This window comes from Chlamydotis macqueenii, chromosome 4, assembly GCF_036417535.1.
Source record: "Chlamydotis macqueenii isolate bChlMac1 chromosome 4, bChlMac1.mat, whole genome shotgun sequence".
NCBI classification, from domain to species: Eukaryota; Metazoa; Chordata; class Aves; order Otidiformes; family Otididae; genus Chlamydotis; species Chlamydotis macqueenii.
This window is the reverse complement of record NC_141559.1, coordinates 77,848,341-77,874,084: the sequence shown is the minus strand read 5'-3', so window position 1 is coordinate 77,874,084 and position 25,744 is coordinate 77,848,341. Positions and strand designations below refer to the sequence as shown.

Here is a 25,744-nt window from a genome sequence, read left to right as displayed (position 1 = left end):
TCTGAATGTTAAAGTCAGTTTGTGTTTTGCGCCTGGTTTTTATTGCCCAGGCTCCACTGCTGTCAATTCTCTTGCAATTGCTTGTGTTAATCCTCTTGTTGAATATTTCTTTTCCTCTACCCCTCATCAGTCTCCCCAGGCTTCTCATCCTGCAGTACACCTAAATCCTGAGAGCACGGGACTCTCCACCTGCATCCCAAATCAACACAAAATGTCTGTGGTTTTTCTTGGCCAGGTGCACTAAGGAGGGAAAGGTATTAAATGATGTCAGCATCTACTGACAGTGCTGTTCTGGTCCTGATTTGCCACGGAAAGCAAGAGTGCAGCTGTGAGTTGTAAGGAGGAGGCTTCTGGCATGTGCGTCTGGGCTGGTGGTGCCCCAAAGCCATGCTTCCCTGTACAATGAGTTAGATTTTAAAGTGTCTGCTCACTTACAGTTGTGCAAACCTGTGTGAAGGGTGGCGTGAGCTGCCCTTGAGGTGATTCCCACCTCTGCAATCAACCTGCTGTGGAACTCTGGCCAATTCATTCCATAGTTCTGTTCATCCTCCTGCTTCCTGTCTCTACAGTGGCTCTACGGACATGCTCTCTCGTTGTGCGTTTGCACCACATCTCATTCGATCAGGGCTCTGATCCTGACTGGGACCGTGGGGGATATGCTGTAAAAATTGTGGTGTAAAACCCTACTGTGTTGATGTGATAGGGCTTTAACCTGTTTTGCATCACTATAAATGATTACCCTGGGTGTCGTAGATCTGCAAGTTGACACTCTTTTCCATGCATATAATTACATTAGCTCTGATACACAGAGAAAAAAAAAATGGGAGAACTGTTTTCCATCAGAAATTGCAGTCCTGTCCCATTGAAATGAAAGCAGCTCACAGAGCAGTGTCGGCTCTGCTGAACCTCAGACCTACACAATCCTCTAGAAAATAAGGATTTCCTTTTAAGACAATTTCCACACTTCAGGTATTGCAGCTGCTTCATGTCAGCCTGGGTTTCAAAATCTCTGACATTGTACGTGAAACAAAATACCTGCTTCCTGCCTACCTCTGGAGGCTTTACCCTGCGAGCTGGGCAGGACGTGGGCTTTAGAGGGAACAGCTTGGATGGAGGGACACAACACAGGGAGCCAAATGATCTCGGTCATGTTGTCTGCCTTGGTATGGGCTCCATGTTTAGTCCAGATCAACAAGCTGTGTCTGCAGATAAAGAGCTATTCTGGTAAAGTGTGCTGAGAGGGGATGTGTAAATGCAATAAAACCTTAAATTTATGCAACATATACCCATGACTGAGCCTCCTCTCCCCTGGAATTGGAATTTCAAATCTATTTTAGGAAGTGGTCCTCCTTAAATTAAAAAAATAAGTCAAAAGCCACAAGTAAATGAATGGAGTGGTCTGATGTGGAGGCAGCAGCAGCTCCGCTGTGGGGGCACCCAGCGCTTTGCAGCAGACGGGGACACCACCCACCCGCTAACGGCTCCAGCCCGTTAATCTGAAACCGCTGTGTGCCGGTCTGGGGACAGTTTTTAAATAGCAAGTCAAGAGGAAAGCCACATTTGTCCGGGGGCTGAGGAGGGAGCCAAGCCTGAGATAGTGTCGCTTGCCGGAGTGTTTGGGCAGCATGGACGGAAAGGCCCCCTTCTTCCCAGCCACCGCGCGGGTTTTAGCTTTAAATGTGGCTTTTTTTTTTCAGATAAATGCATTTTGGTATGGAGGTTGGAGGAGGAAATATTGGCAGCTGAGGCAGAGAAAGGCCTGTGCTTCATTCTCTCTGGTCCAATGAGGACACCGAGGTTTTCAGGAGAAAAGGGATGAAAGTGTGGCCAAATAGAAGCAATATTTCTGAAACGCAGCAGTTAGAGCCTTGTTCTCTGGTGTTTGTGGCCTTTTCAGCTGGCCAGGTCCACCTCTTTTCTCACCAGATGTCCTACCCTTTCATTTAAAGGGTGTTTATGGGGTTTGCCTCATTTCTCCAGCAGAAGCTGCACTAACGAATGAGGCCTCAAAGCCAAAGCAGCTCCTTTGGGGCCAAGGAAACAGGATCAATCCCTGCTCTTGAAAAAAAGGTGGAGGGACCCTCTAAAGTGGTCTCTTTCCAAGGTGAGAGAAGTCCGTGGCGAATTCTGCATCCCAGCCTCCTGCGGTGCCTGAAATTCCTTTTACTTAACCTACCCAGTGGCCATTTTCACCCTTTGGAGGTTCCCTCCCTTGCCCTGGGGATTAACTAGGACATGCAAGCAAGGCTAAGGTGGGTGCTGGAGCCTGGTATCTATCTCAACATGAAGGGGTGCGGTGTTGGGTCTGCTGTGTGACAGGAGTGTGTGCGTGCCCCGCTGCTGGCTGCAGTATCACTTGTGTTCTCTGAGACGTGGGCTGTATCATTTGAAGTATATCCACTTCCGTGTACCTATTTGGACCAAGCAGATCAGAGGAAAACCTTCGGTCAGAAGTGCTCTCCTCATTTATTAGAGCCTTGACAAGTTAAATAGAGGTAGAGATTAAATATCAATGGGACTTATGTTGGAAAGATCAATCTCAGAGACATTAAAGAAAAGGGAGTTAAGTCAACAGGAAAGTCGCCTGACTAATGGGAGGAAAAGCACGGGGTGTGCTGTTGGTGTCCTGATTCCCTTGTGGAGCAGAGGAGCTGGGGTAGGATGCCTGAAAGGTGTCTGGCAGATACAGCATCGTCCTGCTCAGTGGGTGCTGCAGCCACAGAGAAGTAGCACCATTTTAAACTTTCTTAGAAGTTTCATAGAATCATAGAATACTAGGTTGGAAGGGACCTCAAGGATCATCTGGTCCAACCTTTCTTGGCAAAAGCATGATCTAGACAAGATAGCCCAGCACCCTGTCCAGGTGAATCTCACAAGCATCCAATGTCAGGGAATCCACCACTTCCCTGGGGAGATTGTTCCCATGATGGATTGTTCTCTTTGTGAAAAATTTTCCTCTGGTGTCCAATCAGAATCTCCCCAGGAGTAACTTGTACCTATTAACCCTCGTCTTTTCCGTGTGGCTCCTTGTAAAAAGGGGGTCTCCATCTTCTTTGTAGCCACTCTTTGACTACTGGAAGAGAGTGGTAAGGTCTCCCCTAAGCCTTTTTTTTTCTCAAGGCTGAACAAACACAGTTCTCTCAGACTTTTCTCGTATGACAGACTTCCCAGTCCTTTGATCATCTTTGTGACCCTTTTCTGGACCCTCTCCAGGCTGTCCACATCATTTTGTATCTCGGGGACAAAAACTGAACACAGTGTTTCAGGTATGGCCTGGCCAGCACTGAGTAGAGTGGGGTAATGACTTTATCTCTTGAGGTGATGCCCTTGTTGATGCAACCCAGCATCCTGTTGGCTTTCTTTGCCACAGCAGCACACTGTTCACTCATATTGAGCTTGTTGTCCATCAGGACCCCCACGTCCCTTTACACAGAGCTGCTCCCTAGCTGGGTAGATCCCAGCCTGTGCATCATTCCTGGATTATGTTTTCCCAAGTGCAAGACCTTACACTAGTCCTTATTGAACTTTATAAGGTTCTTGTTAACCTACTCTTCTACACTGTCCAGATCTTCCTGCAGGGTGGCTCTCCCTTTGTCTTAGTACTAATCTTCAGTGTGCTCAGCAGAATCTCAAACTCTACAATATTGTGATCACTGTAGCCAAGGCTATCACTGACCGAGATACTACAAAGCAGATTTTCTTGGTTTGTCAGTACCAAGTCCAGCAATGCCTCATTCCTGATTGGCACTTATAATGCTTGTATGAGGAAGTAGTCCTCTTGCATTCCAGGAACTTGATGGATGAAATGTAAGCTGCTGTATTGTTCTTCCAACAAACGTCTGGGTAGTTGAAGTCACCCATAAGAACCAGGTTCTGTTGACCTGAAGCTTGCTTAAGTGACCCAAGCATTGCCTCGTTAGCTATATTGTCTTAGTTTGGAGGTCGGTAGCAGATGCCTACTGTAAGATCCCTCATGGAGATGACGCATCTGATCTTGACCCAGAGGCATTTGATAGGTCTTTCACAATCACTGTAGTTGACTTCTGTACATTCAAGGTTCTCCTTAACATAGAACATGACTCCTCCTCTTCTTCCCTGCCTATCTTTACAAAACAGCTCTTAGCCATCCATAGTGATCCTTCAGTCATGTGAGCTGTCCAACCATGTTTCATTTATTCCTATGATATCATAACTTTCTGACTGGGTGTGGAGCTCCAGTTCCTTCTGTTTGTTCCCCAGGCTGAGTCCATTTGTATACATACACTTGAGATGGTTGCTCTTCTGGTTCTCATCTTGGGAGACATCTAAGAAACAGTTGTCACTGCTCTGATTGGCCTGGCTTATTCCCTAGTTGGTCGCAATGTCATAAGTGTTTCCACTTTGGACCCTGCCCCCCGAGTCCTTCAGTTTAAAACCCGCCTCAACAAGTTGGCCAGCTTGCTGCCAAAGATTCCCTTGCCTCTTCTAGACTTCTAGTTTGTCTTTCAGACAGAACTAAACAATAAAAGCTGTCCACTTTTGCAACTTTGGTGCTATGCAATTAGTGGATCCTTTCCATGTGCTGACAGATTTCATCTGTCTATCTGTCTTTAGTTATTAATTGCTTAGGCTTCTAAATACAAGTTTCTCGTTCATTATCTTTATTTATCATCAATACTTGTCTGATGGTATGCATAGCTGTCAAAGTGAGATGAGTATTACCAATTCCTGGCAGATTTGTGTATTATTTGCATGAGAACAACTTTCTGCTGCCTGTTTAAATTAGAGTGAATGTGCAGTCATGTTAATGACAAGATCAGGATGATTCCAGCTTTGTGTCAGCATAACAGCAAAACTTGGACTACAAGCTATTTTTTTGCCATTGCATAGGAGGGGTTCTTTTGGTAATTGATGGTCTTTTTTGTTTCTTTTTCTAAAGCATTTACTGAAAAAGTGAATGCCATTTTAAGGCTATTTCTTTAGCAAGGAAGTATGTTATAAATAGAAGGCAAAGCTCTTCATTCCAAGAAAGCACTGCAAATCTGGACCACATCTGCTGACTTCAGCAGAGTCACACCAGGTTTACACAACACACACACTGCAGCTGGACTCATGTTGTGTATACTTAGAGAAAGTTAAGTCACCACTGGAGGTGATGGGAACATTTTTGTGAAATGTAGCTGTCCTGAAATTGTTTTTGTACTTTTGTTGAGACCAACATACTTGTGAAGAGGTAGAAATTTTGAACAAAATGTAAGTAGCAATATCCCAAGAGAGAGGCCAAGCCAGAGGAAGAGCAAGACAGTGTGGTGTTCCTCATCTTGAGTTCAGAATATGAAGTGCCATGTTCAAATCTCTGATCTGGACTGAAAAGTACTTTTGAAAGAGGGAGAGTGAGAGACACTTGACCCTGCACCTCTGTCATTCAGTGTCAAAACTGTAACCTCATTCCTAAATAAAAGCTGAAATAAGAGTAAAATGAAAAGAAGAGAGAGAAGAAGGGATCTTCACATTTGGCACTAGCTGGTGCAGTATGTGGTTGTGCATTGCCTGCTGTGCTTGTGGAGGCGTACAGCCTTCCCTCTGTTGTCCCTGGTGGCAGCCTTTATAATTTTGACAGTTTTAATAGTTATCTTTTACTTGAAGGTACAATGGCTATTAGGCAGTCTGAGTACCTAACATGTTTATTCATATCCTGTAAAGCCAGAGCGTTTACATACTCTCCATACACTCCATGAGAACATAACAGAATCACAGAAGAGCTGAGGTGGGAAGGGACCTCTAGAGGCTGTCTAGTCCAAATGCACTCCTCAAAATAGGGACAGCTGGAGGCAGGTTGCTCAGGGCCATGTCCGATCTGGTTTTTAATATCTCCAAGATGGAGGTATCTCCAGCCTGTCCTGGTACACGCTTCCTCCCCAGCTGTAGAATTTCGCATATTCCCTTGTTGAACTCTGTGAGATTTCAGTTTGCCCATTTCTCCAACCTGTTGAGGTCCCTCTGGATGGCAGCATGACTATCTGGTACAACAATGACTCCTCCCAGTTTTATATCCTCTGCAAACTTGTTGAGGGTGTACTCAGTCCCATTGACGAAGATGTCAAACAGTACCAGCCCCAGTATTGACGCCTGGCTAGTGACTGGCCTTCAGTTGGACTTTGTGCTGCTAATCACAACCTGTTACGTCTGGCGGGTCAGTCAGTTTTCGGTTCACCTTGCTGTGCATTTCTCTAGTCCATACTTCATCAGTTTATCAATGAGGATGTTATGGGAGACAATGCCAGAAGCCTTGCTGAAGTTGAGATAGACAACATCCACTGATCTCCCTGTCTCCACTGTGGTAGGCTAGATAGAAGGCTCTCCAGTTGGTCTGGCATGATTTCCCCCTTGTATATCCATGCAGACTACTACCAGTCATATTCTTGTCTGTAATATATTTGGCTTTCAGGTTTATTTGCTTTATTTGCAGAGCTGCCTGCATTCCTTTTGCTCTCTCCCATAGAGACCAGTTGCAGTCATCTTGCAAACCAATGGCTTGTATGACAAATATGGCCCAACACTACCTATAGTAAGACTTTCATTTATAGCATATTATTTCACAAGGAATGGGCATCAATTGAAGGCTTTATCTGTTACATCCACTTGCTTATTTTTATGTGGAGGAAAGGCTTTTTTAAAATCTAAATCATGACTTAATGGTTTTTGGTTTTGGATTGCACGACCAGAGAAGTCTGTTTTCTGAATTCGGTCCCATTTAGCATGGGGAGCAGGAAAACAGGAATGACATTACAGCAGGTGCAGTGGGGTTTGGGAGCCTTTTTATCTTCTCCAGATGGTATGAATCTGATCAGAACAGCCTAGATGATTCCAGCATCATGGAAATGAGTTCTGCAGCTGAATTAGGATTAGATCTCAAACCCTAAAACCTGAGCAAATCAAGTCTGGACCAAGACTACAGCGCTAATACTTCTGTTAAGATTAGAGGGCTCAGAATGCTTTTAGGGCTGAGAGATGCTTGCACAGATCTTTGGCAGAATAGCAATCTAATGCATCGTGACCATTTCCAACCTTGGATAACTGAAATGCTTCCAGACTGATTTCAAAGCCAAGCAAAGCAACATCCCTGAGTGCTGTGACTTACGTTTTTCATTGGGTAACTGAGTATTCAGAGACAATTGGTAGGCGTGCCGGAGGATGGAGAAGTATGTCACGGTTTTTGGGGACAATAAACCTCTTATGCCATATCATAGCTGTCATGTCTGCCTGTGTTTATCATGGCTGTTGCTTTGTAGATGTGTAAGACACAAAGAGCTGCAACCTGATACAAAAACCTGTACATCTGCAGATCATAACCCAAAATCACTTTGTCTTTGTAGAAGACAAACCTTATAGCCAAAAATTGTCAGCAAAGCTAAGCTCCAGAATTCTCATTTGCTGCTTTTTAAGGATTAAAGATTTTCCTCTCTCCAGCATGGACAACATGGGGTTCCCAAATAACTGATACTTTTCTGTTTAGTTTACAACGAACACATGGACAATGTCATGATTATGATGGACTCAGTCATGTCAGTCCCAGACCCCACAGGGCTTGGTATGTAGCTCTTCCACCACTTGGAGCTGGCTCCTTGGTCACCAAATGGCAGAAAGGCAAGTGGATCTCATCCTTCTAGGCTGAAGCATGGGGGAACTGTATTGCTTTAGGCGATACCCATGTACTTCAGGCTGTTTTTTTTCAGGCAGGGTCCATCCTCCTGCCTTCTCATCCCCAGTCATCTGCTCCTGTGCCATGTTGTGCTGCTCTGTTGGCTGTGCTGATCCTGTGTTTGCTTGGCAAACAGGACCAGTGAAATGAATCTTTTCTTTTTCTTAAAAAAAAAAAGCCCCTCACCCCCCCCCCCCAAAGAAGAGAGCAACATAAAACTCCTTGAGAGCTGATAAAGCTTCCTCTCCCCTGTTGCTTTTTCTGTGCAGATTTTAAGCATGGTGAGGCAGGGGCTGTCTCTCTCTGGAGCACAGAGAGCCTCTGATCTTGCTGGCGTCCTTGAGGCAACGTGTTATAAACAGGAAGGAAAGAGGGAAGAGCCCAGGTCTCATTGACAGAGAGCATACAACTATTTTTGTGAGCAGGAAACCTTACCAGACCCAATAGTTTGGAACCTGGATGTGCTTCTGAGAGGTAGCCAACCTTTCCTAGAAGTAACCTTTTGCACCCTTGCTGTTGAAATCCCCATGCTGACATCCTAACCCTGCTGGAGTGCAGCCTTTTCATTTCTTGGATGTGCCAGCAAGCTTTTTTTTTTCCTTCTCCCTCCCTCTGCCAGTCAGTCTATTCAGTCCCTCTTAGAATAGGCTGTCCTTCTGGGACATTTCAGTGCAATTAGATATTAGGTGTCAGGAGCAGATAATGAGCAAACGGCTATCAGGGGAGATGGCACTTAGAAAATCGCTGGCTCTCTTTATCTTACAGGCTATTTTAGGGAAAAACAACAACAATGCAAGAAAGCTCCCACTGTAGTGTCTGTGGCTGACATTGGCTGCTGTTACTTTGGGGTTGTGTCAGCATTTCCATTCTGGTTTCACGCGGTGCTTTCCCAGTGGCCTTGTTTTCACAGCTGCCCCGTGACCGGGCAGGAGCCGAGTGGCAAACGAACGTAGCCGCAACTCTTGCGAGACCTCGTGTCGGCACATCTGTCTTCTGCTAGATCGCTTTTGTGTTGTCTTGTTTGTTTCCCCAGGCAAACCAAGAACCTAGGTGTGGGAGTGTGTGGGAAAAGGAGATGATTTTTTAGGATAATTAGCGTCATTCATGAAACCTCTACTTTTTATATGCCTGTTACGTTAGAGGCATTTAGGGTTGAAGTTGCATCTGTAAGCATTTCAGTATGTTTAAACACTTGATTCTCTGAATCTCCAGCATCTGCCTAGTTTAGGTGTCTTACATCATCTTATTGGGATCTGTTTCAGCAGCAGAGAACAAGAAAAGTATATTAAACAAAACCTAGGGTGGTTGACCTTACACACGCGGATTATTTTTCAAGCATTCTTTGCCTGAAACTAATTACCTTATACTAATTAGCCCTTTCTAAGTGGTGAATTGCTGGGGAGGCAGCTGTGGATATTGTCAGTCAGGCTACAAAGTCTAACTCCTGGTGAAATGAGAGCCCAGTTGAGCCTTTCCAGTTTACATGAGGGTTGTTACTCTGAGGACTTGCCTTGGTATCCCAGCTGGTTGAAACACTGGAGGAAAAACAGGAGAAGCTCTGTGTGTGTGTGGCAGTTTGGGGAAAACAACTTCAAAGATAAATGGAAACTCCATCTTCCTGCTTGCTGCTGTCCCATACAAAAAAGAAATCTCGCCATGTAACTCCTGAATTGCAGGAATTTCTGGAGCCCCAGCAAGTCCTGTCTAATCTCTCCCAGTCCCTCACGTATCGCCTCTGAATGTTTTCAATGAGTTCCCAGACCTCGTGCTTTCTTGCTCCTGATAACTGGCCATTTCTGGGATGCCAGAACCACTGCGTTGCATAGTTCAGCTATCAACAAAAATATAGTGAGATAAAGGGGATGGTTAACACCAGAGTGTCTGTGGTAATGCAGATGTCAGAGATACTCAACTGGCTTTCCCGGAGAAGTTCTTTAAATGGGTCAAGTTACTTTGGGAAAATAGTATCTAGCCCTTTTGACAGTGTGAACATCCATAAGAACATCATGCAAACATTTCCTCCTGTTGAAGAGTCAGGCAGCCATCAGATATACCCTTAGGAGTTCAGAGTCTTGGCAAAGTAATACCACCTCGTCTGGGACTTTCCAAAGAAAACCTTTTGGGTGCTGAGCCTGTTTGGAAAGCTCAGAGTTGCAATTGGAGATGAAAAGCTGGCCTGAATGCTGGGAAGTGAGTTCTTTTGAGAATTAAGCCCATAAAAAAAAGATATCTGATAGAGGAGCTGAAGGATTTATTGAAATGACTGAGCAATTGTAGGATCGCCGATGCCAAAGAGGAAGAATAGAGCTATTGGGTCTTCCTGCCAGGTCAGGACTGGTCCCTGTACTGTCTGGTCTAGCAACCTGCTCAGTGATTTTGAGTGATAGTTTCCATTGCTTCCCTCTTGAGACCATTGTATTTCCTGACAGGAAAATTCAGTAACAATGACACCTAACTGCCAGGCTAAATTTTTCTTCCATCTAATTGCTGGCTTATTCATTTTAATGAGAAATCCATACTCAAAACAGAGAGAAGGGATCCCTCAGATGATGTGCCATTGTCCACGGTATTTTTGCCAGCACATCACTGGAGAGTGCATCTTGGCAATGATGTGTTTGTGTTTATCTGTATCCAGTGGGTGTGATGATTTGATAGGTCAGACAACTTGTTGTGAAGAATGATACAAGCATGTTTTGTGTCAAGGTCCATGGCCTGTGAAGTTGAGTAATGCAGGAGTGGTGGTCTTGGTGTTGAAACCAGTTTCTGGGAACCAGGATGGGTATAGTCTCTACCTGATTTTGCCATTAGCTTGGGGAAACATCTTTAAGCCACAGTGAACTTGTGGGTGAAATGAGGGTTTTTCCCTCCTTCTGTTCTTCATCAGAGAGATGCTCTGGCACTTTGTGGCCCAAATAACAAGGTGTGAGGCACTACTGCTTGTGTCAGAGCTTTTGGCATGTGGAAAGTGCAGCGCAGAGTGTGTCCACTTAGTTTCTAATGAAAGATGTTCAGGCTAAGACATTTGCATTTGAGATGGATGCAGAGCACTGTTCCCCACTAAGCAGTGGTGGCTTGGTCATATTTGGGAGTTTATAGCTGCTATGGGCAAGGTCCAAAAATGATTTGAGCTCCTTGTGGTGAAGAAGCTCTGGAAAAGTGGAAAAGACAATGATTACACTAATCCAGGATTTTATCCATGGGTCTCGTATGCCTTTGTGCTGAGTAGGGGAGGGAGAAGCAGGAAAGAAGAGGCTGCAGTCACATCCTCCATTCATGGGGATGCTACGCTTCACCATTTATGGAGGGGGATTGGCCTCAGCTGTGAAGGCAGCTGCCAGTCCGCCCCTCCTGACCGTTATTTAATGCTTGTTAAATGAACACAACCTTTAGTTTAGGTTCAGCATTTCACTTGATAGCTCTCTGTGCAGTCACTGGGGCTGGGAAAAGGGAGGGAAGAGGAATCCCAAGAGGAGAAGCAAGACAGAGGAGAATAGTAAGGGGAGGGAAAAAATATAAGGACATTGTTTCTAACAGCACTTAGTGGCCTAGATTTTCCTTTCACGGCTATTTCAAAAGTCTGCTTTATTGTAGATCCATTCAGCTTTTATTGGTGTATAGTACACCGTGTAGTAGCAGCCACTGTTGTCTGCTCAGCCCTTAACATGATACTCTGCCAGATGGCAAGAATATAAACCTGCATTTGTAGTCTGGGATTGATCAAAGTTTTTTTGCTGTTGTCACCCCCGTAATGTCGTCACAGATCTAAGGCTACTACAGCCTGGCTCTCATCCCCGCAACCTCCCCACGTATAAATGCAGCACAGTGCCCCTTTTCAGAGCGATGTAATGCCCACATTCCTTAAATCCCAGGAATAGCCCTGAGCAGGGGAGGATGCGCTGCGAGGTTTCACCGGGAGTTTTTCAGACGAGGCTCGTGCACGGGCAAGCGTGGGGAGTGAAGCTGGCTGGGAGGAGGGCAGATCTCTGGTAGATGTAAATCAGCAGCCCAGTTAGTGTAGCTGGGCTGATTTACTCCAGTGGAGAATCCAGCTTGGGATCTCAGCAGGAATGCCCCAAAACAAAAGCATTTGGGAGTGATTAAAAAAAAATACTCAAGGCAATGATTGTTCAGTGGTTTTGAACGAACAAAACCTTGCAGAGGAGAGAAGCTGTTTTGAAGGGGGTGTGGAACTGTATATCTATATGGAGTAAAGGGAAATCCCACCCTGTGCAGGGAGGAGATGCAGGGGGATGGCATGGGGGTCCTACTCTCTGCAGGCAGTTTACTCAGGACAACTTAATTAATCTTTAATTCATCTTAACTTTCCCATCTGCTTCTTCCCATCCTTCCCTGGCATTCGCTCCCTATCCTGACATCCTTCTTGCTGAGGGCGCACATGTGCCAACATCTTCCTGCAAAGAGCCCCAGTAGCCTTGGATGGCTGCACCATGGGCTGGGCTCAGCTCCTTTCCCTGTGGTAGGAGAGCTATGGAGTTATGATCAACTTCCCTGGTTGCCATGGGGAGACCACTAACATTACAGCTTAAATATCCTGGGATACTGCTCAAAGGGAAGATGTTCTGTGCTCCAAGAGAAGGAGGGTGTCCTGTGGCCAAAGAGGTTGCATGCCCACACCAGTCAGAGGGAAGCAGATGAGGAGAGAGAGCATCATAAGCAATTTTCTCCCTCTTGCCCTCTAAAGAAGTGACTTGTAATTGTGAGGAGGGAGGAGAGGGAAGGCAGTGTCCCAAGGTCTGTAGGGCTGCGGAGAGAGCAGCGGGCCTTAGGTGGGAAATGAAAGAGGCCTGGAGAATTTAATCAGATGCCAATACCCAGTCTGTGGTGGTAGAGGTCGGGGAACACTGCTCTAGCCTGTTACTTTAGATGGTTTTTACAAGACTGCACTGCTGTAGTCCCACCTCACACTGCTCGGCAGGGCCTCGTTGTATGGCAAGGGGAGATGATCCCCTTCAACATGCCGCTGTGTACGAATCGTCTCTGGGAAACTGCTGCTGATGTGTGTTGTAAAAAAGGCAAAAGCTGCCAGTTTTGTCCTCCTGGTATTTCATGAAACTGGCAACTTTCTCTCCTTTTTTTTTTTTTTTTTTTTTTTTTTTTTTTAAACCAGCTTGGGTTTTTCTCACGTTGATGGGGAGGAGGGGAGAAGCAGCCTGCTTTGGGATGATTTATGGCTCTAGGGCTGGCTAACTTGTTGGCGAACCTTGCAGGAAGAGCCCCTGGAGCATGCCAGCTGTAATCAGCTGAGCTTTCGAGAGATACAATGAGAGAGAGATAACATTTTATTTGTCCTTGCACAAACAGGCTGATGGAAAAAGTGCATGTCCCAGACAAGGGAATTCACCCTCCTCCCTCTGCCCCCTCGTCCCAGTTCAGGCTCCCTGGGAGCAGCTGGGCTCTCTTACTCCTGCAGTCCCCAACAGCTTCAAATTCACTTCCCTCAGCGCCTTCAAAGGAGGTTTTGATAAATGCATTACACTTTACAGCCAGCCAGGGCTCTAATTGCCAGGAGGATTACGATAAGCTTTTTTCTTGTTGTTTCAAAACAATCTGGAGGACGGCGTGCCCTCCCGGCGCAGAGCCCCCCCCAGCCTGACTGCAGCCAGACAGAGAGGAGGCGCAAGGCGCTGTATTCACCCTGACTGTTGCATTAAAACAGGAGTTATTTGGTTATAATCCAACCGGAGCGTTGTGGACTGACGCTCGCTGCAGACCTGCTGGTGACCTGCGCTCGACGGGAGGCTCGTGCCAAGGCAGCTCCTCCGTCAGCCGCCAAGCGCCCTGGCACCGCTGGGGTCTCGGGAGTCCCAGCACCAGACCCGCCTTGTGGGCTAGCAAAGTGAAAACTCAAGAGGTCTGTCAGCCCTTGGGAGCGATTTCCTTTCTCCATATGTAGTTATTCCATATGTATGGTGGATTTTTTTTTTAATTTAAGGGATGCTCTTACTCCTTTCCTGCTAAGTTTAATGACCATGGTCTGGTTAAAAAATAATGCAAGGGAAAAAGCAGAGCTGCCTTAAGTTGTGATCTAAAAATAGGGAAACCTACGCCATTAAATTGAGAGGATTTAGAAGCATAACCATAAAGCCAAGAAGAGTTTGCCAGGAGCTATCGAGTGACACAGATTTCAACTCCCTGCTTCTTCTAGTTTTCTTCTTTTAAAGGTGAACCGAACAGGCTTAGGTTACTGTTTTGCTGCTTTTGACTACAAATAGAGTTCAGGGAGTTCCCACTGTGCCAGTTATCAATAGAGTTTCCTTGGCAATTTTCATTGATTTTGTTTGTAATACATTTCAAACTCTTTACCAATAGCAGAGAAAATGCTTTGTAAGCCCTTAAATATCCCAATGTGAGATTGATGTACCTGAGATCTGTTCCAGGAGAGGAATTCAAGGACTTGTAACCTAGAGGGAGAAAGACTGGTTTAGTGGTTACCATTCTCGTCTGGGACTTAGCAAACTATGGTTTAAATATTTGTGCATCAGCAGTCTTCCTGACTCACCTGAGAGAAATCCCTTTTGTCTTTGCCATCACCAGCATGTGCGTGAGTTTCCTGGATGTGAAACAAGGATAATGTTGCTTCACAGAAATACTTTGATTGGGAAGCACAAGGTTGGCTATAGTGGGCTTCCTCTGGAGAACCATGGCATCCAGCTCTGTTCTTGGAGCGGTGACTGGGTTGGAGACCCTGAGATAGAGCCTTCCAGCCTCTAAACACCATGCTGTGCTCTGGTGACAAAACTGTTAGCGATGTCCTTTAGCAAGATTCACTCTGCGAACCCTTTTGGAAGAACTCTGCTAGTCAAGTTCCTGCGGGTTGCTGTTTTTAGCATAATGCCAGGTGGTTTCCCGATCACTGACTGACTAAATCACCTTACCAGTCCTCTTCTCCTCATGCTCACTGAAAATTTCCATGGTGGCTCAGCGAGGTGCTTTCAGACAAGATGAGTTCCACTTAATTTTAATTTTGCTGTGTGGTTGGCATGAGCCAATGAAGCTTTGTTCAAACTCAGCATTACGTCTTCATGTCTTGAAAGTCAGTTATCATATCAAAAGCAGATTCCCACTTGGTTGGCATCTTTGATTAAGAAATGTTGCATTTTACCCAATTTTCTTGGCTACTTCGATTGCTTGGGGCTTTGAGGTTTGCTGTAAAGCCCTGTATAGTACCAAGATTGTATTATTGGGCTTGTATTCACCTCAGATGACTCTGTGCCAGTCTCACTATTGCTATGTATGCAAAAGAGAATCAAGCAGCTTGCTGTCAAGGAGGGCTTCATTTGCCTTTTTTTTTCTAGACAGTGTCTTTGAGCCAGCTGGGATCTGTTTCTCGGATGCCTTGAGTATGAACAGAAGCTGTCCAGTAAGCCAAAGGCAGCATGGCAGACCAACAAGGAAATATTCAGGGAACTCTGAAGGTGATGAAAAGCAAAGTTAGTCTAGATAAGCTCTAGAACATGCCGCCGTGAGATAATAACAGGGCCACGTGCTGGTTGAGATTAAAAAATATGTAGATATGTTGACAATGGGAATATCTGCTCTCATATTACTCAGTTTTTCTTTTTTAAGGGATGTTAATCCTGATGCTTTAAAGACATATGCCAAATACTGAGGATGCAGTTATTTAAGGAGTGCTTTACTGGTATATAATGGTATGCTATGCTGTCAGTGGCTTCCTAGTGTGAATATAGCTGCTACAACAAAGCATGCTGTGGCCATGCTAAAGCATCCTCTGAAACCTTAAGAAGCTGCAGGTTTTCCCATATTTATTGTCTACACTGAAGCCTCCTGGGATCACTCTTACGCAGCCTCATCATTACAGTGATAATACCTTGTAGGACGGCCCCCTTTTCCCTCCCCTTCCCTTCCAATAGTTACGGTTTACTCCTGACTGGGGGCAGAAGAAGTACATGTTGTCTCATATGGTTTTCAGAGTTAGTGCCAAGATGATAGTCTGGCTGGCAAGATGTTCAAATTGGGAAGGTGTAGGTGTGAGGCAATACCTGTATGTCTGATCCAGCAAGGTACTGAGCTTCTTCAGCAAAGTGCTGAGCATCCCCATGTCCATTTACACTCACTAAGTAAGTGAACTTTGATTATCGTGCCCCTGGCAAAAAACCTGGAGGGAGGCATGACCACAGCATAGTGATGCTGTGAACAGTCCTAAGGTCCAAAGCGCGATGTAGTCAGGCACGTCTTGTATCAGGGAGGAGCTGTGATGGCTTGTGACATGCTGTGGTTGCTGGTAGTGAGGGGCTAAACCATGATGTGTTGGAATGAAGACACCGTTGGCTTTGAAAACACCTTTCTAGCTCCCATGCTTGCAGCTGGCTGCCGTTTGGTTGATTAACTTGAATTTAGCTAGCAGGGAAACAGATTCTGCTATGTTAAATATAAGCTGCTACCTTGTTTAAACATACTGTATGAACAAATCCACTACTGCACGCAGGGATGAAGTATATGTGTGACTTGGCTGGGTGTTTTGAAGAGTGCTTCAGTCTGAATTGGAAACACTGCCTTTGGACAGGTATGTTCTTCATGCTTCGAAACTGGATCAGAGATGTCAGAGGAAGGCTTTCTGTTGATCCAAAGGGAATTGCAACCATATTCTGACCCACCCCAGTCTCCCTAGAATTCCTTTAGCATCTGTCTCATTTCAGAACAATCCCATTTGTTTTTAACTCCTCCTCCCTCTCCCCATCGCCCCAGCACTCCCGTTTATATAGCAGATGTTGGCCCGAACTTTCGAAGCAAGGGTAAACAGAGCTAAGGTCAATCCGAGAAACACAGCACCCCAGGAGGGCTGCTGCTTTTCGCTTCTGCTGGTGAGCCTGTATCCAACTGGAATTGGAGGGAATCTGAAAAGACATGAGGAGGATTAGTCTCTGTGAGGATAGCAGGGTTTATATATGAAAAAAATCACCCAGAACAAAAGTGTGCAACCTTAACATGAACTGGGTAAAACTATACTCTTCTCGTGTTTCCTCCCTTTGAAGACCTCACATTTTGTATTCACAGCCATTACCATATGAATCAATGATTAAAAAAACCCCAAACCCAACATCTTGATAAGAATCCAACTATACTTTACCAGTCCATCCTATAACGTAACCAGAGCGAGTTCCTTTCACTCCAGCCATTGTTGGCAACACAGATTATGTTCTTCAAAGACTGTCTGTCTCGTTCAAACACAAGGTCCGTATCTTAGCTGAACATTAACGTTACCTGATAGGCCCTATGTCCAGCTCCACCTTGCCCTTCCCAACGAATTAAGCTTTATAGCAAAGTCACAACACGAGCCAAAGGAATAAAGAGCCTTTGTGCTCCTGCTGGGTCCATCCCCTGAAGTTGATCAGGCACCAGGATTGATTACCAGGCAGGTAGACCTGATAACCTCCCGTATCGGTATGAAGACCCCTTTCTGATGACTTCCTCTTCTTCTGATTTGCATTTCTGGTCTCAGTGTCATTTAGAAATGATTTTATCTGTCTTTCACTACAGTGCAAGCTGGAGGAAGTTCATATGAGAAGAGGCAGCATGGGTTTGAGGGCCGCTCTTTTAGTACCATACAAATAGAAATTAAGGCCGTTATCTGTTATTTAATGTGCAGAAATTGTTAGTTCAACTCCTCTGCTTCATAAGTACTAGGAATTAGCATTGACTTATCCATCCATTGAACATATGTACAAATAAATAAAATTACATCAAACAAGTTATGAAGGTTGCAAAACAAGGAATTGAAGAAAATGTCCTTTTCTGCCTTAATTCAGCTCGTGTGTGCATATGCCAAATAATAGAATTTCTAATTAGATGTTCTCCTACTATTTTTTTCTCCTAAGAATGTAGTTACATGTCCCAAGCATGGGAAAATCTTAGCCCAGACAATTCTGTTTGGCAAAATTATGAGCAATTAAACTTTTGTCTTCATCAATTTTAACAACCTGTTGATTTTCACCATAACCACAGAGACTTGTGGTAGCTATTATGTGTGGAAGTCCCATATGTGACTCTTCGGTTTCTTTTGTTTGGGATAGGAATAGCCCTTGAAGAAATTTTGTATTGAAAAGGTGGGGTTTCTTAAAAACGCTGTTTCTTTATAAAATTGCTGCTTAATTTTAAAAATACTGGGTTTTTTACGGAAGTCTTGGCAAATAGCGATGGAGTTTGTTCAGTGCCTCTTCTGTCTCTGCTCTGCTGGTTCATGGTAGCTCCTAGAAAAGGGTATGGTTTGTGCAAATGGCTGTGAAAGTGGGACTGTCCTCCACGCTATTTGTGGCCGTGCCCGCTGGAGGATGCTTGCCAAAATATGTGAAATACTCAAAGAAATTTTTCTCCTTTCTTCTCTATTTGGGAAGTGACCCAACAGGCCCCAAAGCTCTTATTGCTGCATTACAGGAACTGTGAGGAGAGGTGAAGCCTCTCTCGCCTAAACCCAACGATTATAAACAAGCCACTTAGCCAAAACATAAAAGATGGTATAAATGGAAGTATGCCTTCCCCCAGGGTTTTCCATCAGAGGGTCTGTTTCCCTGACATCCAGCCCTGGGGAATAGCCTGCTCTTTTGTGCGCGATTCCTACGGGAGGTCTGAGGAATTTTGAAGCTGTCAGGCTGTAATACCCTGGTTTTAGCTTTTTTTCGAGAAAGCACACTGTTTTCCAGAGAGGGAAGCCAGATAGCTGGTTTAAAGCTGCTACATATCACCAAAAGAATGCCGATTATTTCACAGTCATGCGAGCGCCTGACCGGTAAAACGTGTGGGCAGTCTGTCCACTTTTTTTTTTTTTCCTGTTTTTTCACTGATTTGGCTCCTTCATACAATGCCTGAAGATCTTTTGAAAGGGCCAGAAAAATCTGCTGACAGCTCACGCAGCTGATTTGACCCAGAGCGCCTGCTTGGCTGAGCAGAAAGATGACACTGCAGCAAAAATGTTACTTTAAGGGAAAAGAAAACACGCGCAATGCTCCTGCTATTGTTCACAGCCTCTGTTCTGGTGCCAAGCTCTGCTCTTAGGAAAACACAGAGGTACCAGGTTTTAACCTTTTGCCGGCTTCCCGCAGGTGATATCTTTTGCTCTGAAGAGGCAGGATGAGGTCCACAAGTTGCGTTCAAGCCTCTAGCAGCCCGAAAGACAACATTTAGTGGTTCTTGTAGGGAGGAGCTTAACGAGATTTTCCGCAAAAAGAGTCATTTGCTCAATTTAATTCTTTTTAGTTTTTTAATATAATATTGGTAAAGCCACTGGTCCCTTCTCTCACGGTGATGAAAAATGATGGAGGTGGTTGAGCGTTAGGGTATCCATCCTGTGCTGAATAGGTACTATGGAGCAGGCAGGTCTCTCTCTTTTTGTCATGTAACTATACTTTATCATCGACAGAGGAATAAAAAAGAATCCAAAATGGCGTTGGTGAGGCTCCCATTTAAATAGTTATTGTTTCGAGTGAAAATGGTTGGTGGAAGGAGAGCAAAGCGCTCTGACTTCAAAGCTTGTCATTGTAAAGAAATCTGATGGCGAGTGGTCACGCATACCTGAACGTCGCTCCTGCTATGGCAAAGCCAGAAGCGCTGGCAAGCCGCCTGGTCATGTTCCTGTTAAAGTCGGGGTGAGCCATCCTCAGTGGGTATAAATTGTGATAGCTGTGTTTAAATTGGAGATAATTTTTTTAAAATTATTGACTGCACTAGGGGCTGGATTCAGCCCCGTACGAGCCCGTGGGAGCTTCTTAAAACCTTCTAGTCCTGTTATTTGTTTAAATCTTAGAGAAATCCTTTGAGCCCAAGAAAATTTGATGCAAGTATGAACAAGACTCGCTGTATTTTTTCAGTTTTCCAGGCTGCCTTGCCATCCTGTTGCGCTTGACATTGATAATCGCCCAGGTGGACTGTTTGTGCCCCTCACATCTGCTGCAAGAAATGGAAACTGCTCATTCAACTCTGCTGAATGGTCATTTTTGGGAAGACCTCCCATGCCACATTCCTGTAGCTCAGCTGGGTGCTATCCTGCATCGTTGGGACCGGGTGGGCAGAGTTCAGCAATGTGTCTCCCTGTAATATCTGCACACTTTGGGTATTCAGCTTGAAATATGCAGGCCGCAAACTATTTTTCTCCCTAGTAGATAAACACGCAAGGTAACAGGCATGCACGCTCCCACCCTGCAGATCGGGTAGCTCCATCGTGTAAGGATGATGCATTTTGCAAGGGTAATGCAGCAGTGATGACAAATGGGTGCCTCTAAGTATTTAGAGGGTGCCTGGAAGGCAGACAGATTGTCTCAGAAGCACCTCAAGCTAATCCTGCTCAAGAGAACCAGTTTTGCTTAGCCTCTAATCTACCTGCTGAAACCAGGGTGGATTTGGTGCGCCTTTTTTTGGAAGAAGTGGGAAGTAGGACAACGTGCAAACCAGCAATTCAAGTCTGGAGATTGTTTGTTTGTCTTTAGGTGTGGAAAAAATTGAAAGACATTTAATATTCATTGGGTAACTTTTGACCACTGGTCGGTTTTAGCGTATTTGTGAATATCTTCCTGTGCTCTTGGAAGTGGTAGGTGTGGATGAAAATCCACTGCCGCAATCACTGCTTGGTGCTTTTGTCAGTCAGGGAGCTGTGTGTTAATCTGCACTGGTCATGCTTTATGAGAAGTTTGAAACAATTCTGACCTTTCTGCTTGGCCCCTGTTTTGAGCACAGCGTCAACAGAAGTGTTAGAAGTGGTGTGCGCACAGCTGGGAAGACGTTACCGGAGGAGGCTGTGATTACAGCTGTCCAAAGAATGGCAGATCTATCTCCCTTTGCTTTTTTTTTTTTGAGATGAAAAAAACTTCTGATCTGCACTGGATCAAACCCAAAATATTTCACTTTTTTTTTTTTTCCCCACAAGATGGAATGTCAACAAAATATCCCTTTTGGACTGGGAATCTTGAGCTTTTCCATTCCTCCTGGCCACTGTACGAGTTCACTAAAACATGCAGTTACTTATCCCTACTTCTTCAGGAACAACCACACATGGCCGTCCTGGCAGTAGGAGATTCGCTACGCCTATGCAACATTGCCTGGATCCCACCAAACTCTCCTCTGATGACAGCGATGACTTCCCAGGTGAAGCCGTAGCTCAGTTTTTACCAGGATTCTCCTGGTTTGTGGATGACATTAACTGTCGCTTAAACTCTGAATCTGCTAATCATACTTGAAGTAAACATCAAGCTGTTTCCCCCTCCACTAAAATAAATCTTCTAGGCACACTAGCTGGCTCATTCAGGGTTGTTTTCGTCGTTGCTGGGTTTGTTGTCAGGTCATGCTAACCTGACCATGGATGTGTATTTTAGTGGAAGGAAACACAGGGCTGATTCTTCAGCGAAGGTTCACGGCTGAGTTGCAATTGCTTAGCTACACCAATTTACTCTAAATGAGCATCTGTGACTTTTTAAAGTGACCTGATCTCTAAGGAAACTTCCATGAAATGTGGACTCTCAGACAAGCCTGGACCAAGCTGTTGGGGAGAGGGGGAATGGAAAAGAAAAAGAGAAGAGAGAAAAAAGCCAGAACCTATGCTCTCTCGGAACTCTTTGGTAATTGTTCTGGTGCTTTTCTTTAGTGAAAATCTAACTACTTTATTAAAAGAAAAAAAAAAAGATAAATACCACTGTCTTCATTATATAGATGGGGAAATGAGGCAGAGAAAGATGAAAAGACTTTGGCCTATTCATCCTACCAGGAAAATAACAACATCCAGGTCAGCCAAGTCCCAGTCTTTAGGCGTTAGTCCTTAGGCCATGGCTTTCTACCTACCTTGCACCTGTGTAAATAGGGAGGCAGGTGCAGAGCCCCGGCGTGCTGCGTGGCAGAGGGCAGGCTGCTGTGATAGCCGTCTGCCGGGAAGACATCTACGCTCAGGGATGTCATCGGAAGGTAGCCGAGCAGTGTTAAGTGTATCCATCCTTAGCTCCGCCGCCTGCCCCAGACAGCGTGGCTTGTGTCCTCCCCGGAGGAGAAGGCATTGCTCTGGCAGTGTGAAAGCATGTAGTCAGCCCGAGAGATTTCATGCTCCATCTCTTGAAATCCAATATGAAGCAGTTGCCTTCTCTCCATCCCACAGGCTCATTACACAGCTCCGTGTGTGGCCTCTCCCTGTAATTAACCTGAGGGGGTTACTTTCCTTTTCTAATTTGTAGGAAGTTGCTTGTGACATCTGTTGCAGCCCTAAGGCTCCTTCCTCCAAACTTCTAGCTGTTTCTCGTGGAAAGAAAAGGCAAAACAAAGAGGTGTAACAATTAACCGACTTGAGTCCTGGCTTTGAAAATAGAGTCTTCCAATTGCTCCATAAAAACCTACTGAGAGCAGAGGAGAGTGAATGTGCCTTTTTAGAGGGAACCATGGACATACACCTCATGACTACATATCTTCATTTATTTTCTTGTTAACGCTTAAGGAAAAAACAAACAAACACACAAGCAACATAAACAACCTAGGAAGAGTTTTAGTGCATTTTGCTTTATTTTATCCTTTTGTTTCATGGTACAAAGTTATAATAGCCCTTTTCCTGTCTCACCCCTTCTCCTTTGCAGATTTGCATTTACCTGTTGTATCTTACCTTAACCAAGACTTAGCACTGCGGGGTGCTGCCCTATAAAAACCACTATAGACTTCGATCCTAAAATTTAAGCCCTTTGGAAGCAAGAAACATCTTTCCTAGACTTGAAAGGCAAAAGAGATCATTTGGGTTTTCTTATTATAAACAGGCTTTTCAGTTTTTCCATTGTATTTTGGAGTTAGTTGGTGTTTTGGCAAGGAAAAAACCCAAAAGAGACAGAAAGGTGCACCAGCCTGTTCCATGGGAGAGAAATCACTGGAGCGGTGGGAAGGTAGTTCTTAGCAAATTAGCTAGATTGAAGTGGTTCTCTCCCAGTCTTGCTTCTTAGAGCTCTTTATTATTATAAAGTCAGTGTTTCTCAGGCCAGAGACAGAGGGAAAGCTTTTAGAGGTGCGTCCGTGTGTGTGTGCTGAAGCTGTGAGAAAATGCGAAAGTCTTGTTCTCACTGATTTACTACAGGGCTTGAACTGAGATTTTTGTGATCTAGGCTGTGGCTGTTCTGCGAAACATAAATTTCCATCCTGGACCTAAAGAGTTTTTTTTTTCCGTATATAAATTTTGATTTACTCTCATCTCAATTTTGCAGTTTTCTTCAAATTGGCATCTCCTGACTGCAATGCAGGCAGCTGGAAAGCAGTTGTGCTTTAATCTCATCCGACATCTTGCACAACATGCTTCACAAAAATCTCACGTGGCAATTTCTGCGTCGTTTCTGTTGGGCACAGAACATACGTTGTGTATAGATAAAAAACTTTTTAGAAAGCTGTCTACTTTGTGTTTGCAGGAGGCAGTTGCAGTGTGAGTCAGGCAGCTTTGACCTGCGCCAAGGCTTGTGATACCTTCACAGCAGTTGTGTGTGTGTACTGTCGTAACAGAAACTGAATGAAAAAGTCTTTGATGTTCCTGGCTGGCTGAGGAGCAAAAGACCCTTCGTCTTTCAGCACCAGTCGTGCTTGCCAGGCCATCCGGCACTTCTGAAAATCACCCTCCCTGCTCCTAGTGAAGATGACTGATAATCAAAGCGCTGTTTGCCTCCTGCTCTGTGCAAACAGTGAAAGTAGCCTGGTTGGTCCCACTGAGCTCCATACCCGTGTAAGGGCTTTTTAGGTTTGTGATTGTTACTGTGGACTTTTACGGGAAAGGAATCCCTTCCTTCATAAGTGAACCGCTGTCGTGTGAGGGCTTGCAGATGACTAATGCCTGAAATGATGAGTTTTGTGGAGCACTGTGTGCCAACTCGGTCAAATTGTGGCCCTTCCTCTGGAGCGGCTTCGCATCTGAGAGCAGCGACTCTGCAGAGCGGAGCGCGATGCCTCCTGCAAAATCCAGAGGCCAGTGTGGTGAACCCAGGCCCAAAACTCTGTCATCTCATAGCTGTTGGCTGAGCAGGGTGAACTGTCCCCTGCCACATCCAGGCCACTGAGTTGTCCTCTCAGGAACGGACCTGAGTCCCCACCCTGCTCCCTGTGCGTTGGGGTAATGGCAGTGATGTCACTGCATCGTCCTCGGCTCTCCGTGAATAAGGACTGTTGCTATACCTAGAATACAATATATAGCAGGGAAAAAACATTTCTCTGCACAACGCTGCACAATTACAAGTGTCCTTGTAGTTTTGACACTAAATGTTTGAGAGGTCTTCTTGGCAGGGAGCTGAATGGCCCCACGGTCTGTACGAAGGAGCAAAATTTTTGGCAGAAAATGTACGACTCCGTTAATAAATAACAAGGTATATATGAACGCTGTGTAGGTGGCTACGGCAGGACCAGGCTGTGTGGCCGTGGAGTCGAGGGCTCTGTTCAAAGAGTACAGGTGCTGTGGTGACATGGGGGTGTAACAAAATGTCTAAGGTCCTGGTTAAAAGCTGATGGGCATGGGGGCTGCTGAGCTGACTCTTCTGGAGAGTGGTAGTAACGCACACTTGGAGCTACAGCAGCTTGGGGGCTGCTGAGCTGACTCTTCTGGAGAGTGGTAGTAACGCACACTTGCAGCCACGGCAGCCTGGGCTGTGCAGATGGATGTGTGGAAAGGCTCAAAGACGAGGTGAATCCCTGCCGTGTCCCTTAGCACGTGTCATACTTTGCTTTGTGAACAACAGAAAATCGTTCTTCAGAAGTGCCACTTGCTTATATTTTGGGATGAGAGGAGAGGGTAGGGATGGAATTTTCAGGGGACAGTAAGAAATATAGCTGAGATTGTCTGCAAGTGACCTGCGACAGCTTTAACCACTAAAGCCCTGATCCCAGCCACTGCAGAGGCTGTATCAGCATAGTTGGCCTCTTGCTAGAGGAGCTGTTCTTGAGGATCTGCCTAGGAATTGTTGAGAAACACTGGTCAAGTCTCCCCTGCTCTCCTAATATGACGTGTCCTAGTAGAAAATGCTCCTTCAAGACCTGGCCCTCACTAAGTGTTGATTATCACACTGACATCACACATCTCATTCAATCTCAGGTTACTCCATAGGCATGAGAATAACCGCGTGATGCTATGGTGAGACAGAGATTTAGATTTAGACCTAATTCATAGGATATAATATGTAAAACTAAGAAGTTAGGGCCTGATCCTTCAAACTCACATATTTAATGACAGATGCTTAAATATACTTAGACACCTAAATGTCTTGCCCTGTTCTGATCCGTGAAAGCTGTTAAGCACTTGTAATTCTATCAATTCAATGCCAGTTTAACAGGCAGGCATCCCCTGCTAGTTGCTGAGGACCATCCCCTCCACGCAAGAGACAGAGGCCCAGAATTGTTGTAGAAAATATCTGATTTCATCCCAGTCAAGTCCTGCAGCAGATGATAAAGATGTAATGTTGCCCTTCCCAGAAGCATGACTCAGTCTCCATCACTCAAGAGGATATTGTAAAGTATTTTAAAATTCCCATTTGGGCACTTATTACTTGTTTTCTGGCTGAGGGTCCGAATTCTCAAGCTTTCCACAAGCTTGTCAGCACAACAGCTAAAAAATTCTTTAAGGTTGAACCTACCATCCTTTTGTGTTGTCCCGTGACTCCAGAAGCTGGGACTTCATGAAAGCATACTGAATATAATTAACTCAGGATGAAAAGAGCACAGTTGGCATCTCAAAGAGTTTTACATAAGCCCCAGCATTTACAAGCCTGGCTCTGCTCTGAGTAACCATGGGCTACAAATGGCACCTTCTTGTTCAGTTGACTTTTTTCAGGAATCTCGTAAAGTCAGCACAGCTGAGGGGGGATGAGGTCGCTTCTCACTCGCCTTGTGCCTCGTCAACAATAAAAGCATGTAAGCATTGATTGCAGACTTTTTTTTTTTTAATTGGGTGAGATGGTTTGAAAGAACCAGCTGTTATTCTCCTCCCCAGGGAAGCTTTTGGGCTGACATATCCCAGCAGGAAGGAAAGTGGATAAACGTGGGAGGGAGGTGGTAAGGGAGAGTAGGCATCGGGTCTCACACCTTCCCAAACCGAACTACATGTCT

At 45.1% G+C, this 25,744-nt stretch overlaps 1 protein-coding gene across 2 annotated transcripts in view; it reads left to right on the top strand.

Moving 5' to 3' along the window:
* The window catches only part of FGFRL1 (fibroblast growth factor receptor like 1), a 176,934-nt gene that overhangs the window by 37,091 nt on the left and 114,099 nt on the right, over positions 1-25,744 (top strand). The gene's annotated exons all lie outside the window — the stretch shown is intronic.